This window comes from Idiotropiscis lumnitzeri, unplaced genomic scaffold (genome assembly GCF_059441095.1).
Source record: "Idiotropiscis lumnitzeri isolate Australia: NSW breed Sydney's pygmy pipehorse unplaced genomic scaffold, RoL_Ilum_1.0 HiC_scaffold_116, whole genome shotgun sequence".
Taxonomy (NCBI): Eukaryota; Metazoa; Chordata; class Actinopteri; order Syngnathiformes; family Syngnathidae; genus Idiotropiscis; species Idiotropiscis lumnitzeri.
The window spans coordinates 614,716-620,454 of record NW_028283654.1 but is presented as its reverse complement, the minus strand read 5'-3'; positions in this window follow the sequence as shown (position 1 = coordinate 620,454).

The following is a 5,739-nucleotide window of genomic DNA, read 5'->3' as shown; positions in this document are numbered from 1 at the left end:
AAGATCAATGTCTTGAGTCTTTTCTAGCCAATTTTCAATCGGATTCGTTAAAAGGGCACCATGCAGTACGTCAAAATGTAAAAAATGATATTGATTGGCGCAAGGTGTATAACTGAATATAAACATATAGATGTCTTCAGGTACAGACTCTTTATGTACATGTGAAGTTTTGGATTTTTAGCAGCATGTGCAGGAGAGTTATTAAGCATTTTGTCCATTGCGGCGAAGGAAATCTTAAGTGAAAACTTTGAAGCCCCGCCCCCGTCATATAGTATTTCGGAAACAAAAAATTTTAGCCCCAGTGTTTGTCCCAGGTCTTCAGATGCTACAGACAGAATTTTAAGGCAATCAGATGAAGCCTTTAGGATCAGGGTGCAAAAGAATGACCCCTGTAAACATGCAAAAAAGGGCAAAAGTCGGACTTTCAAAAATTCATAACTCACTTCCTGTTCATATTAGACGTTAAAATATCAAATTTTTCGCCATGCCCGATGAGACTGCCAAGTTTGGTGAGTTTTTGTGCATGTTTCGGGGGTCAAAAATGCGATCGAACAATCGGAAAAATAATAATAATAATAATTTCTACAAAAACAATAGGGACTTCGCAGCGGTCGCTGCTCAGGCCCTAATAATAATAATAATAATAATAATAAAAGTAATAATATTTTCTACAAAAACAATAGGGACCTCGCCGCAGTCGCGGCTCGGGCCCCAATAATAATTTCTACACAAAGTCCATTGTGGTGACCCGCCACCTTTTAAGTAAATTCAAAATGGCCGACTTCCTGTAAAACCTAGCTCATTGCTCCAAGAGACTTTTTTGTAGGTCTTGGTCTTATACATACAGTGAACCCTCGCTACTTCGCGGTTCACCTTTCGCGGGTTCAGTGCTTCGCGGGTCTAAAAAATATTCGGGGGCATTGTAGTTTCGCCGAGCGGCACGACGGGGCGCTGGAGCGGTTAGACGGCCGGCGTGCGCCGAAGAAGAGCGTGGGCGAAGAGGAGAGTGGACGAAGAAGAGCACGTTCTCCCGGACACGATCGGTGGCGACGTTTCGCGCGGTTCGGACCGTACCAGAGCTCCGGCCAGCGTGCGTGGCAGTTAAGCCGTAGAGGAGCACCTTCCCCGGGCACGGGCGGTGCCAAGCGGCCCCTAAGTTTAACCGAATGGAAGCTCCGGAGGAGGAGGGCATGCTCGCGTCACAATAAGCCGAAGAGGAGCACCTTCCCCGGGCACGGGCGGTTCCAAGCGGCCCCTAAGTTTAACCGAATGGAAGCTGGGCGGAGGGCGGGCGTGTGTCACAGTTAAGCCAAATTGGAGCACCTCTTCTGCCCGGGCACGAGCGGAGCGCGAGGCTGTCAGTTATGAATGAATAAATGAATAAATAAATAAAGAATGCCACCTTTCATTTCACAGGGCACACCGGACGGCGTACCAGCAGGTAAAAGTCGGAGTAATTAAATAAATACTAAAAGAATGGCTGGGGAATAAAAAAATAATACGTTTTAATAATAATTTGGTTTTTTTGTTATAACATGAATTTCACTCTCTCTCTCTCTCTCTCCCCCCGTATATATATATATATATATATATATATATATATATTTATTATATATATTGTATATTTTTTTTAAGCATTTTTGAAGGTGCGCCGCTACTTCGCGGATTTTCAGTTTTCGCGGGTGGTCTCGGTCCCCGTTAACCGCGATAACCGAGGGTTCACTGTACTCCATAAAATTTACAAAAAGCGAGGTGAAACACTCAACCAGAGCTGCTTTTTTTAACATTTCTCGAGGGCCATGGCGAGCCATTTCAAAAAAGCTGCACAACTAACGTATAAAATATTGATAAATTTGCTCGGCCTGATGTGTGTGTAAAGTTTTACGAGTTGTCGTTCATATTTAGAACCTCATAATCAGCTTTGTTTTATTGCCGAACAATGCAATGCCACTCCCACAACTTTTCACGAAAAAGGACGAATTTCGTATTGTGACATCCTCATGGCCGAAACAGTCATCCGAGCAAATATAAGGTAGATTTTGTTCACCTGCCCGGAGAAAAACATCAACGAAAATAATTTGTATTTGTTTTAACCAGTTGGTGGCGCTACCACTTCGATCAAAAATAAGTTGGCAGCCGTCTTCAGGGCCTGAATATCCTCAAATGTGAAAAATTTCGAGAAGATGGATCATCTGAATCATTTTGCAGGAACTTTTGTTGCCACGGAGAATAATCAGACTCTGCGGCACCGTAATAGCCACGCCCTTCGAAGGAAAATCACAAAAATAGGGATAGAGTAAGATCAATGTCTTGAGTCTTTTCTAGCCAATTTTCAATCAGATTCGTTAAAAGGGCACCGTGCAGTACGTCAAAATGTAAAAAATGATATTGATTGGCGCAAGGTGTATAACTGAATATAAACATATAGATGTCTTCAGGTACAGACTTTTTATGTACATGTGAAGTTTTGGATTTTTAGCAGCATGTGCAGGAGAGTTATTAAGCATTTTGTCCATTGCGGCGAAGGAAATCTTAAGTGAAAACTTTGAAGCCCCGCCCCCGTCATATAGTATTTCGGAAACAAAAAATTTTAGCCCCAGTGTTTGTCCCAGGTCTTCAGATGCTACAGACAGAATTTTAAGGCAATCAGATGAAGCCTTTAGGATCAGGGTGCAAAAGAATGACCCCTGTAAACATGCAAAAAAGGGCAAAAGTCGGACTTTCAAAAATTCATAACTCACTTCCTGTTCATATTAGACGTTAAAATATCAAATTTTTCGCCATGCCCGATGAGACTGCCAAGTTTGGTGAGTTTTTGTGCATGTTTCGGGGGTCAAAAATGCGATCGAACAATCGGAAAAATAATAATAATAATAATTTCTACAAAAACAATAGGGACTTCGCAGCGGTCGCTGCTCAGGCCCTAATAATAATAATAATAATATTAATAATAATAAAAGTAATAATATTTTCTACAAAAACAATAGGGACCTCGCAGCCGTCGCAGCTCGGGCCCTAATAACAATTTCTAGAAAAACAATAGGGACCTCGCAGCGGTCACTGCTCGGGCCCTAATAATAATAATAATAAAAATAATAATAATTTCCACAAAAACAATGGGGACCTCGTAGCGGTCGCTGCTCAGGCCCTAATAATAATTTCTACAAAAACAATAGGGACCTCGCCGCCGTCGCTGCTCGGGCCCCAATAATAATTTCTACACAAAGTCCATTGTGGTGACTCGCCCCCTTTTAAGTAAATTCAAAATGGCCGACTTCCTGTAAAACCTAGCTCATTGCTCCAAGAGACTTTTTTGTAGGTCTTGGTCTTATCCATACAGTGAACCCTCGCTACTTCGCGGTTCACCTTTCGCGGGTTCAGTGCTTCGCGGGTCTAAAAAATATTCGGGGGCATTGTAGTTTCGCCGAGCGGCACGACGGGGCGCTGGAGCGGTTAGACGGCCGGCGTGCGCCGAAGAAGAGCGTGGGCGAAGAGGAGAGTGGACGAAGAAGAGCACGTTCTCCCGGACACGATCGGTGGCGACGTTTCGCGCGGTTCGGACCGTACCAGAGCTCCGGCCGGCGTGCGTGGCAGTTAAGCCGTAGAGGAGCACCTTCCCCGGGCACGGGCGGTGCCAAGCGGCCCCTAAGTTTAACCGAATGGAAGCTCCGGAGGAGGAGGGCATGCTCGCGTCACAGTAAGCCGAAGAGGAGCACCTTCCCCGGGCACGGGCGGTTCCAAGCGGCCCCTAAGTTTAACCGAATGGAAGCTCCGGAGGAGGAGGGCATGCTCGCGTCACAGTAAGCCGAAGAGGAGCACCTTCCCCGGGCACGGGCGGTTCCAAGCGGCCCCTAAGTTTAACTGAATGGAAGCTCCGGAGGAGGAGGGCATGCTCGCGTCACAGTAAGCCGAAGAGGAGCACCTTCCCCGGGCACGGGCGGTGCCAAGCGGCCCCTAAGTTTAACCGAATGGAAGTTCCGGGGGAGGAGGGCGGGCGTGTGTCACAGTTAAGCCGAATTGGAGCACCTCTTCCGCCCGGGCACGAGCGGAGCGCGAGGCTGTCAGTTATGAATGAATAAATGAATAAATAAATAAAGAATGCCACCTTTCATTTCACAGGGCACACCGGACGGCGTACCAGCAGGTAAAAGTCGGAGTAATTAAATAAATACAAAAAGAATGGCTGGGGAATAAAAAAATAAAACGTTTTAATAATAATTTGGTTTTTTTGTTCTAAAATGAATTTCACTCTCTCTCTCCCCGTATATATATATATATATATATATATATATTTATTATATATATTGTATATTTTTTTTAAGCATTTTTGAAGGTGCGCCGCTACTTCGCGGATTTTCAGTTTTCGCGGGTGGTCTCGGTCCCCATTAACCGCGATAACCGAGGGTTCACTGTACTCCATAAAATTTACAAAAAGCGAGGTGAAACACTCAACCAGAGCTGCTTTTTTTAACATTTCTCGAGGGCCATGGCGAGCCATTTCAAAAAAGCTGCACAACTATCGTATAAAATATTGATAAATTTGCTCGGCCTGATGTGTGTGTAAAGTTTTACGAGTTGTCGTTCATATTTAGAACCTCATAATCAGCTTTGTTTTATTGCCGAACAGTGCAATGCCACTCCCACAACTTTTCACGAAAAAGGACGAATTTCGTATTGTGACATCCTCATGGCCGAAACAGTCATCCGAGCAAATATAAGGTAGATTTTGTTCACCTGCCCGGAGAAAAACATCAACGAAAATAATTTGTATTTGTTTTAACCAGTTGGTGGCGCTACCACTGCGATCAAAAATAAGTTGGCAGCCGTCTTCAGGGCCTGAATATCCTCAAATGTGAAAAATTTCGAGAAGATGGATCATCTGAATCATTTTGCAGGAACTTTTGTTGCCACGGAGAATAATCAGACTCTGCGGCACCGTAATAGCCACGCCCTTCGAAGGAAAATCACAAAAATAGGGATAGAGTAAGATCAATGTCTTGAGTCTTTTCTAGCCAATTTTCAATCAGATTCGTTAAAAGGGCACCGTGCAGTACGTCAAAATGTAAAAAATGATATTGATTGGCGCAAGGTGTATAACTGAATATAAACATATAGATGTCTTCAGGTACAGACTTTTTATGTACATGTGAAGTTTTGGATTTTTAGCAGCATGTGCAGGAGAGTTATTAAGCATTTTGTCCATTGCGGCGAAGGAAATCTTAAGTGAAAACTTTGAAGCCCCGCCCCCGTCATATAGTATTTCGGAAACAAAAAATTTTAGCCCCAGTGTTTGTCCCAGGTCTTCAGATGCTACAGACAGAATTTTAATTGCCTTTAATTTTAAGGCAATCAGATGAAGCCTTTAGGATCAGGGTGCAAAAGAATGACCCCTGTAAACATGCAAAAAAGGGCAAAAGTCGGACTTTCAAAAATTCATAACTCACTTCCTGTTCATATTAGACGTTAAAATATCAAATTTTTCGCCATGCCCGATGAGACTGCCAAGTTTGGTGAGTTTTTGTGCATGTTTCGGGGGTCAAAAATGCGATCGAACAATCGGAAAAATAATAATAATAATAATTTCTACAAAAACAATAGGGACTTCGCAGCGGTCGCTGCTCAGGCCCTAATAATAATAATAATAATATTAATAATAATAAAAGTAATAATATTTTCTACAAAAACAATAGGGACCTATATATACCGTCGCAGCTCGGGCCCTAATAACAATTTCTAGAA